The following is a 14582-nucleotide window of genomic DNA, read 5'->3' as shown; positions in this document are numbered from 1 at the left end:
TGGAAGAGAGGATGTTATTTTCTTCATTGAGTACATGAATTATCAATAATTCTGCAGGGCTTGCCTCTTTTGGCATGTGGAATGGGTAAGGAGGTCAGATCTGAAGGTCTTATCCCCAGTCTTTGCGCTATATAATGGTCAAAAATGCACATATTGTTTTTCCACCCAAAAAACAGATGATTGCATTATATTGGCTCCTCTGCATCTTTACTGAAGGCTGAGCTCAGTTTCTCCAGCTCTCAGCCCCCAAAGTTGCTCTAGTTTATTTTTCTCCTCCCTTTCCTCTGCCGTGTGCATGTTTTCTTCTTTTTTTGTTGGCACTAACCCTGAACTGTCAGACAAGCACATTGAATCAAGGAGGAATTCACCACACATTGCAAAAAAACTCCTAATGTGATCCCAGTGTGTTACAATGCACCAGCCCTACAGTGCAAAATAATGTAAAAAATCACGCCAAACATTAGAGAAGCAGACATGTCCCCAGCATTCATCATAATTCCGATTAATTTTCCAGTCTGCAGCTTCTTTAGGGAGCCGCGCAAGCATTATGAATCACAGTCGCTGCCAGCAGGGCTCAAACTTGCGCGAGGAATCCCATTGGATTTCAAGTCCAATGCCTTAACCACTCGGCCATCGTAGCTAGCATTCAGCATAATAAACTGGCATTGTACTTGTGACCTAAAGCCTTCTAGATTAGCTGTGTGTGTGTGCAAGCATAAATATATTTATATAAATGAATATATCACATCAATCCAGCATGCACCCGTAGAGGCATGCATAACAGAATCGTAATGTTAAAGTTTTAAAAAATAAATAAATTTAGATTACCCAATTCATTTTTTCCAATTAAGGGGCAATTTAGCGTGGCCAATCCACCTACCCTGCACATCTTTGGGTTGTGGGGGTGAAACCCACGCAAACATACAAACACGGGGAGAATGTGCAAACTCCACACGGACAGTGACCCAGAGCCGGGATCGAACCTGGATCCTCGGCGCAGTGAGGCAACAGTGCTATCCAATGCACCACCATACTACCCGATAATGTGTAAAATTAAGCATCTGGTTCAATATATTTATTCACTTTGAGCTGGGTAAGAAAGGTTCCAGGTTCAGTCCTCATTCTGTCCTGGGTTCATGAGGGGGCTGCAGTTAATCTCCTTGTCCTTGGATCAGGAAGAAAAAAAGGTGTCCTGGGTTCCCGCTCTTAATTTGCTATCCAGACCCATCTCTTAAATTGGATGTGAGTTATGATAGGTCAGTGATGCTTGCTATCCAGCCTTGTATATAAATGATGATAACTTAAACAGCATTGAGAGAACGCGCGTTGCCAGTGGCACCATACTCTACGAGGTATTGATGCCTTCAAGGGAAGAGTGCAGCTAGAGAAAATTAGCCCAAAGGTTTTTTTTTAAAATAGCAATTCGACAAAGGCAAATTAAATCTGTGTACAAACTCGATGCTGAGTCCGAATTATGATACTTTATTAATGTGAACATTTAGTTTTAAACGTTTTGGGTTAACCGAATAATCCTTTGACTTTACCAAGTGAATGAACGCAGTGTGAATTAGGTTTCCTCAGTACTGCATTACAACCTTCCAGTACACATGCTTTGCTCACCATGATTTGTGACAATGTTAATGCAAGTTTTGTCTGGCATCAGAGTGAATAGAAGGCAGAATAAGCTTCGTACAACTACAAAACAAGGTGCATGTTTTGATGGAATGCCCTATACCTATACAGAATATCATGAAGGACTAAACCCGTTTTATCCATTTCATATAAATTATGTGACGTTGTTCAATACTACCTGAACTATTTTATTTGTGAAATGGGTGGAAACAGATTGGACTTGATGAGTAAACATTGTATCCCATGAAGCAGTGTGTAAAGTTGAATTTTACTGTGCTCAGAATAAAAATAGAAATTTTCACAAGCATTTTTGAAAAAGTTAAGTACGGTGTTTCTCCATCATTCATGCATTGTTGTTTTGTAAAGGTCCAACGCTGCAAGCTTCAGTCTAAAATAATGTATGGAATAGACAACAGCCAGCGTTGGAGCACCACACAGGATTCTGCCCATTTCTCCCGAGTACTGAGTTTAGCTGATTGTAGATCTTTGTAATTTACAGGATGATTGAATGACATTTTAGCAGGCAAGATGGTGCTGTTGAGGTTCTCTGTCGTGAAGAAAGATTGACTTGTGCTTTTTTTGGAATAGCGACAACAAACAGTATCTTGGAAAATTGTCTGTAATCCATTTGACTTTTGTCTTTGTTTAAATTCCAGTATTTGAGGGTGGCACGGTGATGCAGTGGTTAGCACTGCTGCCTCAGCACCGAGAACCCATGTTCAGTCCCAGCCCCAGGTCACTGTACGTGTGGAGTTTACACATTCTCCCTGTGTCTGTGGGTTTCACCCCCACAACCCAAAGATGTACACGGTAGGTGGATTGGCCACATTAAATTGCCCTTGATTGGAAAAAAATAATTGGGTACTCTAAATTTATTTTAAAAATAAATAAATTCCAGTATCTGTGGTGATTGCTCTTCCTGTAACTTTGTAACTCTCTCTCTCTCTCTCTCTCTCTCTCTCTCTCTCTCTGTCCAGGATCTAATGTATTTTAAAAGTAAAAAGTATGCCTCTCACATACTCCTGAATTTCGCATTCAATTAACAATGATTAACCTATATATTAATATCACGCTGAATTTACTGTTCCCAGCCCACATGCCTGATTTGATCCTGAGATGAACTTTTAATCCCATATCCTTTCCACCATCAACTGTCTCTGTCCCCACCTCAGTCCCTCTGATGTTGAAACCCTCATCTCTGCTTCATAGAATTCCTGCAGTGCAAAAGGAGGCCATTTGGCCCATCGAGTCTTCATCGCCCCTCCAAAAGAACACACTACTGAGGCCCACTGCCCTGCCCTATCTCCGTAACCCCGTGCATTGATCATGGCTAAATCACCTAACCTGCACATCTTTGAATGTCTCTTGTCACCTCCTGATCTGACTATTTCAATACTTTCCTGGCTAATCTATTCTCCACTTGAAATCATCCAGCATTCTGCTTCCCATTTCCTAAACTGCAGTGATGTTAGTTTATTTCACCAACCATTTTGTTCTATTTACTGGATGGCATTAACGGAGGCTGATTTCACATTCCATTCATATGTGTAATCCTTGGAAATATGTGTGAAGTTTTCTTTTTTATTGGTTTTGTATTTCTATTTCACTAAAATTCTCAGGATTGTTTTGTCTGGGTAGAAAGAATGAACAAAAGCAGGGAGATGTCAAGGGAGAGTAGTAATGGAAGGGCCCTCCACAGTATAGTATATAGATCAGAAATAGCAGATCATTTCAAAGGAAAACTATTCTCGGAAATATTCCTTTGGTCAATTGGTATTTTTGGGTGGGCACGTGGGACTTGACACGTGCACTCAAGTTACTTTTGCAAACAAGTAATTTTTCTGCTCGAATCAAGGCTTTGACTGTGCTGTAAATTTCAAGTGGAGCCAGACGCTCTGTGGCCACTGCTCGTGTGTGCACTTTTATTTTAAAAATGTTTTTATTGGTTTTATAATTATTTACAGTGACATTTGTTATGGATAAAACACAATAATAAAAATAAAGAAGAAAGAAAAACGGGAATCGACAAAATGCGTATACAAATGGAAATATTGAGGATTGATGGACCTTTATACAATCATTCAAATGGACCTCTGTACAGGAATGGGGGCAGCAGCCTGTGTTTGAGCCCCCGGGAATTGGTTGTCACAACCGTACTTCTTATTGATGCCCCTGCTGTCCCCTGGAAGTAGAACATACCGGGGGTGGGGGGGGGTGCTCTTTGACTGCAAGTGGCAACACACTTCAACCACAGTAGGAATCGCAGCCAAATTTGTTCCTGTATATTTGACATTAACATGCTCATGCAGGCTGTTGAATACAATTGGGACAGGGAATCCAATGTCAGGTGTAACAGCGACTAAAGCTAACTCAACATAACAAGGTTTTTCTCAGTGCCCTACCTGTCTTGTACAGCTAGAACCAACAACACAGAGCCAGTGTAAACCTGTATACTTTTTACTGTTCTAATATTGATATTGAATACTGTCCTGGGGTTAGGAAACACCCCCTCTTAAAGTGCAAGCTCTAACAATGGTTGATGTGACTTGTGTTGCATTGCAACTCATGACATATATTTCATCGGCAGTTGCTGTCTATGTAATTTGTTTTTGTCGGCCCTTCATTGCTGCAAGCCTTCGGAGAGAGATTTCAGAGTAGTCCCTGTGGAGAGCTGTAATCCTATATTTAGATTTGCATTGCTGCACTTTACTTAATAACATTTCACATCTGTGTGAACATTGTGCAAAATATATGTACATGAGGAACGTGTGAGAATGTATCTTGACTGGCAAATCGCGTTTAGCACACTGTTTCATCTGGTTTCCAGCTGAAGTAAAGCTGCAGAGACTTGTTTGTTCGCCATTTTTAAACTAATAAGCATGGAATAGAATTAGTACTGAAAAGCTCTCTGTCTTTTGGGTTGGCATACAGTAACTAAATTCTGCCACTCGCATTGGCCTCTCCCCCTGAAAATAATGAGTGTGTGAGAAGACAATGCACTGTCTCAGACAGTCCTGCATTCACATGCACAGCAGTGTTTTGTTTTCAATGTGGGGAAGAAAGACTGGGGATAAGACCTTCTTCCCACATCCAGAGGGAGGTCATAAGCTGCTTTCAAGGTTGATTTTGTCTGTTTTGGCTCGTGCCCATAAAGACTTATGTCGTCTTGTGTTGTCTATTGCAATTCCACCCGTCTACCCCACCTGCTGTAATGGCAAGTTTACTTTGTGGTCGCAGCTGGTTACACAGGACTCGTGAGCAGGGATAGTGGCATAAAGCCAGTGCAAAAGGCAGCAATTGCTTTTGTAAGCATTTACATTCTCTTCAATAAAACAAGTATGTTCTGTATTATTTTTCTTGCCAAAATTTTAAATAGCATGTTTTTCAAACTAGTTGAACAGCATATGGCACTTTGAAAGTGTGGACTATTGCTAATCTTGGTTCCTTGAATCATTTCCCTAGTACTCTATTCAGTGCTGTGATGGAGGCAGAGAATGGGACAAACAACCCCCCCCTCCCCCCCCACTGAAAAGCCACCTTTCTTCATGTGGAACCTCTTTTCTTCCCACCAGGATGTCCCTTAATTGTGGCATAAATCTTGTCACGAGCAATCCTGCAGCTAGCATTCTGGCCCTTTGTGATGCAGAATTGTAATCCAGTCTACTGAGTACAAATCAAAAAGATGAAGGCCAACTTTGTTGAATTATCTCAATTTTCAAATGCAAAGTTTATAATGGAATTTCTGGCCCAATAAGACATCAGTGGTAGCTTTTTCAAATGAATGAAAATTTAGTTTTGTTAGAGTTTGGACAAGAGTCTTTAACTGCTGAGTGTCTGATTTATTGGCATAGAGAGGCTTTTAAATGGCACTCTGGTCATGAAGATTGTTTCTCTGTTGCAGAATTCCGCTGTTGTAATGTGAGGTAGTTTCATTAAAAAGGAAGAAAAACAGCGGTAGCAAAAAGCAACTCAAAACTGTGTCCCGCTTTGCTCGAGCTACTTTCGGAGGGTTTTAATGGAATCTATCTACTCTCAATTTGACTACAAAAGAAACTCATTGGCAACAATGTCCCATGCAAGAGCATGTGCACGTGCTCTTTCTTTTCCATTTTCCTTTTTTTTTTTTACTTTTCCAATTAACGGACAAAGTATTGTGGCCAATCCACCTACCCTGCACACCTTTGGGTTGTGGGATGAGACCCACGCAGACACAGAGAATGTGTAAACTCTACACGGCCATTGAACCCGGGTCCTCCGCGCCGTGAGCTAACTATTGCGTCACCATGCCGCCCTTCCATTTTCTTAGTAATTTGTCTGGCAAAATGGGACATGAGCTTCTACTTAAAGACAAAACAGGATTATAGAAAGAGGCAGTTTGGCCCATTGTATCTGTACTGTGCCAGGTCTCGGGACAGAAGAAAACTTTCATTAACACTGCCTGAACAATCCCAGCCTCGGGGAACAATATTTTCTCCATTGCCTGTGAAGAATGCACAACATTATTCTGCTTCCTGCACAGCTTTCCTAAGGCCTTTTGGAGTGAGCACACACTTATGTTAATTTGGAAAAATTCTGGTGCCCAATTGGGAAACACTTTGGGTATTTTCACTACATCAAAGACAGTACATAAAATTTAAGCTAGAGTATGGCTAATTTTATGCTCTGGACACATGCAATTAAGAAATGAACTGAGATTTCTATCCTAGTAAGATCCGTCTCCGGGCCACCAGGGAGGCAATGGCCAGGACGTCAACCTCTCTCACCCCCGTGGGCTCCAAGATCACCACCTCTGGACTGCCATCACCCTCACTTGTAAGACCCCTGACATGACGTCAGGAAATCCCTGCCACAGAAGAATGGGGGACCTGTTCATTGACGGAACGTTTGCGAGCCTAGGGGCACTGGAGGAGAGGTTTGAGTTACCCCCGGGAAATGCCTTTAGATATATGCAGGTGAGGGCTTTTGTGAGGCGACAGGTGAGGGAATTCCCGTTGCTCCCGGCACAAGAAATTCAAGACAGGGTGATCTCGGGCGCATGGGTCGGGGAGGGCAAGGTGTCGGAAATACACCAGGAGATGAACAAGAAGGGGAAGCGCTGGTAGAAGAGTTGAAGGGTAAATGGGAGGAGGAGCTGGGGGAGGAGATCGAGGAAGGTATGTGGGCGGATACCCTAGGTAGGGTTAATTCCTCCTCGTGTGCCAGGCTCAGCCTGATACAATTTAAGGTGGTTCACAGAGCTCACCTGACGGGGGCGAGGTTGGGCAGGTTCTTTGGGGTAGAGGACAGATGTGGAAGGTGCTCAGGGAGCCCGGCGAACCATGTCCATATGTTTTGGTCATTCCCGGCACTGGAGTGGCGGGAGCAATATCTCAGGTGGTGAAATTCCGGGTCAAGCCAAGCTGGGGGCTAGCAATATTCGGAGTAGTGGACGAACCGGGAGTGCAGGAGGCGAAAGAAGCCGGTATTCTGGCCTTTGCGTCCCTAGTAGCCCGGCGAAGGATCTTGCTAATGTGGACGGAGGCGAAGCCCCCCAGCGTGGAGGCCTGGATAAACGATATGGCTGGGTTCATAAAGTTGGAGAGGATTAAGTTCGCCTTGAGAGGGTCTGCGCAGGGGTTCTACAGGCGGTGGCAACCGTTCCTAGACTATCCCGCGGAGCGTTAGAGGAGGGTCGGTCAGCAGAAGCAGCAACCTGGTTGGGGGGGGGGGGGGAGCTGCCTGGGGGGGTGGATGAGCAAGAGATAACATGAAGAGTCGGGGAAACTGGCACATACGGGAGAGAGCCAGTGTACAAAGCTATGTAAATATACTATTTTGCCATGTATATATCTTGCTCCGCGCGATTTCTCGTTTCTTTTTTTTTGTTACGGGGGGGGAAGGGGGGTATTGTTTGTAAGGGAGAAAAATTGTGTTAAAAACTTTAATAAATATATTTATTTATTTTTTAAAAGGAAATCCCTGCCAGAAACCCCTCAGTCTTGGACATTAACCAAAACATATGGATATGGTTTGCAGGATCCCCGCACAGGTCCATACCTATCCTTCACCTCAAAGAACCTTCTCATCCGGGCCACAGTCATGTGTGCCCTGTGGACCACCTTAAACGGTATCAGGCTGATCCTGGCACACGACGAGGATGCATTAACTCTCCTCAGGGCCGGACTTCCGGTGACGGCGGGCGGGAGGCGGCCGCACAATGGAGGGCTTCCGTTCGGCAACGGCTTTTTCGTGGCTTTAAGCCCGGTCCCAGGGTCCGCGGAGGCAGCAGAAGCAGGGAGAAGGCACGGAGGAGGCACAGTGAAGACACAGGAGGAAAAAAAAGAACAAAGAAAAATGTCGAGGGTGAGCAAGAAAACGGCCGGAAAAAAAACAGCTGGAGGTCCGTCCGGGAGTGGAAAGGTCACCGCGGGGTCACCAGGAAAAATGGAGGCTGGAGCACCAGGGAAGGCCGCACTGCTTATGGCTGAAGAAATAACTACGGTGATGGCTGCGGAATTTGAAAAGCAGTTGGCGCAGATTGCGAAATACATGGAGACGGTGAGGAAGGAGATGAGGGAGGTTTTGAGTATGCTGGTGGAGGAGGCGGTTTCCCCGGTGAGGACGGAGGTGGCGAGCGCAGTGGCGGAGGTGCGAGAGCAAGGGGAGGTGCTGAATGAAGTGGAGGAGACGTTATTGCAGCACGGTGATCAACTTGCCTCGATGGGGAAAGAGATGCGGAAGGTGATGGATACTAACAAGGATCTGCGAGGAAAAATGGAAGAGCTGGAAAACAGATCCAGGCGACAGAATTTGAGGATTGTGGGGCTGCCCGAAGGAGTTGAAGGACCGAAGCCGACTGAGTATTTTGCCGCGATGCTGGCAAAACTATTGGGGGAGGGGGAGGATCCCTCCCGATATGAACTGGATCGGGCTCATCGGTCGTGGAGGCCTGTACCAAAGGCGAGTGAGCCGCCAAGGGCAGTGACTCTGTGCTTCCGTAGGTACAGGGTGAAGGAGAAGGTCCTGAGCTGGACCAAGCAGAAGCGGGTGGTGCAGTGGGCTGGAGCTGGTATATGTGTATACCAGGACTTTACGGTGGAGCTGGCAAGGAGGCGGGCTGCCTTCAACCGGGTGAAGAGGGCACTGTGCATTAGCAAGGTGCGGTGCAGCATTGTATATCCAGCGAAGCTGAGGGTGACTTACAACCTCAGGGACTTTTATTTTGGAACAGCGGAAGCAGCGGAGGAGTTTGCGAAAGCAGAAGGACTGTGGCAGAACTGACAAATTGAGGAATGGCCATGTACCGATGTAACCTCATGACTGTATTTTCTTTTTTGTATCACTGCGTGCGGGTGTAGAGATTAAAGGAGCCAATGTGGTATATATTTGGACAAGGGAAGGGACGGGACTTTCACTCGAAATGAGAGTTCTTTGGGGTGTAGGTGGATATGCGGGGTTTGTGTGCTAAAAGGGGATCTTTGGGCTTTCCTAGGGCCGGGCAAGTGGGAAAGGGACCCGGGCGGGGGCCTCCACGCTGGCCGTTTTAAGCCGGCCAGTGAACAGGAGTGAGGCGGGGGGAGGGGCTGCGGTCGTCGGAGCCTGGCAGAACAGAGTCAGAGTGGTCTAGCTGGGTTGGCAAGTTGGGGGGAAGGAACCGAGGTTGGGAGGAGGAGTTTTACAAGAGGCAGTGGATGGGAGGAGCTGGAGACCTGCGGTGGGGGGGGGGGGGGGGGGGGGGGGGGAGGGGAGAGAGCTGTGTAAGATTAAAGGTGACTACGGGTAATCCCTGATTCCTTTTTGTCATTTGTTTATGTAAACATGCGGGTTGAGGTTCGGGGGTTGGTGGGTAGATGGGATCGTTGTTATTATGGGGACTGACATCTTGCTGATTATTTATTGTTGATGGATGTAAATGTGGGAGAAAATGTGAAAAAGGAGAATTTTTTTTTAAAACATTTTTTTTTTTTTTTTAAAGTCTCCTCCGGGCCTCCTCCCATATCCCAGCCTCCAGCTCCCCACCCAGCTGCTCTTCCCATTTTCTCGTCACCTCTCCTATTGGGGCTCCCTCCACCTCCTTCCCCTCTCCTACTCCTGTTCTCAACACCGCCTTATCCTGTAGCCCCTGGGGCGGCAGGTATGGGAAGGTCGAAACCTGCCTCTGCACAAAATCCCTCACCTGGAGATACCGGAACCCATTCTCCCCTGGCAACTCAAACTCCTCCTTCAGCTCCTCCAGGCTCGGAAAACCCTCATCAATAAAGAGATACCCAAAACTCTCGAACCCTACCCGCTGCCGCCTCCGATCCCCGATCCCCCCACCCCGGGCGAACTGGTGGTTATCACATATCGGTGCCTACACCGACGCCCCCTCTAACCCCATGTGCTACTTCCACTGTACCAACACCCTTCGGGCTGCCACTACTACCAGGCTTGTGGAGTACCGAGCCGGTGTGAACGGCAGAGGTACCGTTAATAATGCCTCCAAACTTGTGTCCTTACATGATGCCGCCTTCACCCCCTCCCATACCAACCCGACCATCTCCATACTCGCCGCCCAATAGTAATTGATAAAATTCGAAGAGCCAGCACCCCCTCCAGCAGCACCTTTTTCACCTGCGGAGTTTTACCTGCCCAAACAAATCCCGAGATAATATAAGATTTTTGTTATCTGCAATATTTATGCTGGTAACGGAATAGCTGTTAAAGGTATTTGATGGCCATGTGCTACAACTTTTGACAGCTAAATGCATAGAACTTGTTCGAAAAGGTTGGTTTGCATGAGGATCGTAAAGGAGATTTAGGTGGCGGTCCCTGATGTGCATTCTCATCCATGTCCTGAATATATGTGCCCAACCGAGACTACACCTTTGTCTTAGTCTCTCGCTAGCTATGATTAATACCTGTTGCTGCATTCATGTCCTTATATGGATGTTTGTAACTTTGTATTCCCTTTATGACTGAGATTGGGTAAATAACGATGTTTCAAAACACAAGACAGCTAAAACAAATCACACAGATACACGGTGCTAAGTCAACACAGCATATGGTAATGTCCTTTCCTTAATAATAAAATCAGCTGGCAAGTTTTTTTGCCAGACTGGCTGAATATGAAATCCAAATTATTTTTTCAAAATTTTGAAATTTTGGTGCTGTAACTCATTGTGGTTCCAACGCTCAGTGAAAGGTCACAGAACTCATGCCTGAGGCTGGAGCTGCCTCATGCTGATACTGTGGGTTATTTTTAGCACCTGTATATAAAGTACATTCAGTCTTTCCCCAGCTGCCATACTGGCTTAGCTCGTTGATTGTGCTAGCTGCCTTCTTACTTAACGTGGCAAATATCAGTTTTGACTGTTAGAAACATCTTAACCTCTGCAACAACTAGAATTGACTTTTAAATTTTTGACGGGTGTCTCAATCCAAAGCCAGTCACTGATTTGGACTTGATTACTTGTTTTTAGCATTTTTATTGAAGTCTGTTAACTCGCTGCTATTCTTTGAAATAGGATGTTTGCCTGACTGCAGGTCACGTGATACACTTCCTGGACACTGTTTTATTTAAATGTGGACTTTTCTTCACCTTGCATCATGAGGGGGAGTTCTTACGGTGTGGATTTAAATTTCTTAAAAGCTGCTGTCCTAATGCAACTCTGGACCTTTCAACCTGCTTAGTAAAGCATAACTCTATTTCGTTATTGCTGCAAATGCAATGACTGGGACTGAGGCGTTGGTAGTTACTGTAAGGAGCCCTTTGTCTCATCTGGCAAGACTGGGTTTGAACACAGGCTCTATAGTTTACAAGGACAAAGGGCAGCACGGTGGCGCAGTGGTAGCACTGCAGTCTCACAGCGGCGAGGTCCCAGGTTCGATCCCGGCTCTGGGTCACTGTCCATGTGGAGTTTGCACATTCTCCCAGTGTTTGCGTGGGTTTCGCCCCACAACCCAAAGATGTGCAGGGTAGGTGGATTGAACATGCTAACTTGCCCCTTAATTGGAAATAATGAATTGGGTACTCTAAATTTAATTTTTTTTAAAGTTTTCAAGGACAACACAATATTTTGCCATTTGGTACCCTAGTTGTGTGTGTTTACGAAGTTATTTATTTAGTGTATTAATGTATGTAAAGCTTGACCAGGTATTGACCAGGTGGAATTTTACTGGTGTGGCTGGTGCCAACAGCAAAATAACTGCATGGTGTAACGTTATATTACATTGTAATTCAAAATGAACATGCCAACGGAATGGTTACTGGCCTGACAGTTAAAAGGTCATGACACAGAGATTTACAAGTGACCAAGTACTTTTTATTTGTTCTTGGGATGAGCGTGTTACTGGCAAGGCCAGCATTTAGAGCCCATCTCTAATTGCCCTTTAGGACATTGTAATGGGCCGCCGTCCTGAGCTGCTGCAGTCCTTGTGTAGGTACACTCATTATGTTCCGATGGAAGGAGTTCCAGTTTGACCCAATGATGGCGAAGGAACAGCAATATATTTCCAAATCAGGATGGTATGTGATTTGTTCGGGTACCTGTCCAGGATGGTTACATCCATGATGTAAAATCATCTACGGTTCCCTTCCAATTTAAAAAAAAATAATAATAAATTTAGAGTACCCAATTCATTTTTTTCCAATTAAGGGGCAATTTAGCGTGGCCAATACACCTACCCTGCACATCTTTGGGTTGTGGGGACGAAACCCACACAAACACGGGGAGAATGTGCAAACTCCACACGGACAGTGACCCAGAGCCGGGATCGAACCTGGGACCTCGGCGCCGTGAGGCATCAGGGCTAACCCACTGCGCCACCGTGCTGCCTGTTTCTCTTCCAAATTGACCATCCTGTGTGTTACCATTGGCCAGAAACTGAACTGGACTAGCCATATAAAAACTTTGGCTGCAAGATCATGTCAGCGACTAGAAATCCTGCGGCAAGTATCACATCTCCTGACTCCCTAAAGCTTGTCCATCATCTACAAGGCACAAGTCAGGAGTGTGATGGAATACTCTCCACTTGCCTGGATGAGTACAATTTCAAAAGCACTCAAGCGGGACATCGTCCGCGACAAAGCAGCCCGCTTGAAAAGCACCCCATCCACAAACATTCACTCCCTCCACCACCGACACACAGTGGGAGCTGTGTGTACCATCTGCAAGATACAGGAACTCGCCAACACTCCTTCAACAGCACCTTCCAAACCCACGACCATTACCAGAAAGGACAAGGGCAGCAGACAAATGGGGGCACCACCACCTGGAAGTTCCCCACGAAGCCACACCATCCTGACTTGGAAATTTATCACCGTTCAGTCATTCACGGTCAAAATCCTGGAACCCCCTCCTGAACAGTACTGTGGGTGTACCCGCACCACATGGACTGCAGCAGTTAAAGGAGGCAGCTCACTGCCACCTTCTGAAGGACAATTGGGGATGGGCAATAAATGCTGGCCACATCCCTTGAATGAATTTTTAAAAATGCTCTTTCATAGAATTATCATAGAATTTGCTGTGCAGAAGGAGGCCATTCGGCCCATTGAGTCTGCACCGGCTCCTGGAAAGAGCACCCTACCCAAGGTCCACACCTCCACCCTATCCCCACAACCCAGTAACCCCACCCAACACTAAGGGCAATATAGCATGGCCAATCGACCTAACCTGCACATCTTTGGACTGTGGGAGGAAACCGGAGCACCCGGAGGAAACCCCCCCACACACAGGGAGGATGTGCAGACTCCGCACAGACAGTGACCCAAGCCGGGAATCGAACCTGGGACCCTGGAGCTGTGAAGCAATTGTGCTATCCACAATGCTACCGTGCTGCCTTCTTTGTCTCCCTTCTGTTGGAAAATGCCTTACGTGGGCACCTGATGAAGACAGAATTGAGCTGAGCTGTGAAACCATATGCAGTGGAAATGTTTTACAGGACTGGTTGTGTAGCCTGGCACTTGAACAATCGCACTTGGGCAAGGTGGCAGAGGGCCCCCATGTCAGTGTTTTCAGATGAGGAGAGAACAAAATTGGAATAAGAGGAAAGAAAATAAAACGCATAGCTTAAAAAATGTGAAAATGTAGACTTGTTTATGGTTTCTATTCATTCATTGAGGAGAGTGAAAATGGAGGCAAGGATGTCCAGACAATTAGATTTTATTTATTGTTGTGCTCTTTAGATGACGAGCTTTGGCATTTTGTGAGCTTGGATAAACAGGTTAGCGAATGTATTTAGTGAAGAAGCTTCTGTTTTGTTTAATTGTTTTTCTAAGATGAATTGTTAAGCATATAAATATTAATATTTCGCAATACCTGTAAAGGCTTTAAGCTATAGCTGGAGAATTCATTTTTCTGTTTAACTGCACCACTTTCTGGCAGGATGACCAGGCAGCAACATTGCCGTGGTGCACATTGGACACTTAATTTCAGTAAAGGTGCTCATTGAAAGATTAGAGACAATATGCCCTCTTTCCACCCATCTTGTCCAATTTGAATGTTCAACTGAAAAAAATTGCGATCATTTATGTCAATGTTGGAGTTGGTAACGGCCTCTGTTGTTGAGCTGAAACATTGCGTATCAGAAATGTTAACCATCTTTCACCACTAGGGTTTGCTCAGTCACTACTGAAAAGCACTTGCAGGCGTGGCTTTGCAAGCGGCTTTTAGAAGACATGCACTGGATCCTTTTAGTTCCAGGTTTTAATTATTATGATTGAGTTTATTTTCAAACTGAATGCTTGCACAATTCAGCAAACCAGGAATTTCTCTTCAAGGTGGTCACTGTATCCTTAAGCAAATGGCCTAGCTGAAGACTTTATTCATTTAACAGAATTATTCATTAATGGAAATGTACTTTACATAGCATCCTTTCGGTTACAGCTTTAGTGGTAATGAAAGCAATCACTGGTTCCTAACTGTGTCACTAAGTACGTACTTTGAGTGCTGCTTAGATGATTTGTAATAAATTTTGCAGAAATGCATGTC

The 14582-nt window shown here is 45.2% G+C and overlaps 1 protein-coding gene and 1 non-coding gene across 2 annotated transcripts in view; one reads left to right on the top strand and one right to left on the bottom strand.

Moving 5' to 3' along the window:
• Positions 1 to 14582, top strand: part of rnf216 (ring finger protein 216) — a 227576-nt gene that overhangs the window by 124110 nt on the left and 88884 nt on the right. The gene's annotated exons all lie outside the window — the stretch shown is intronic.
• Positions 560 to 640, bottom strand: trnas-uga (transfer RNA serine (anticodon UGA)). Its single transcript has one exon. It is a non-coding gene; the product is annotated as a tRNA-Ser (tRNA).

Source organism: Scyliorhinus torazame, chromosome 17 (assembly GCF_047496885.1).
Source record: "Scyliorhinus torazame isolate Kashiwa2021f chromosome 17, sScyTor2.1, whole genome shotgun sequence".
NCBI lineage: Eukaryota > Metazoa > Chordata > Chondrichthyes > Carcharhiniformes > Scyliorhinidae > Scyliorhinus > Scyliorhinus torazame.
Note: the sequence above shows the minus strand (reverse complement) of the source record. Positions and strands in the feature narration are given on the sequence as shown.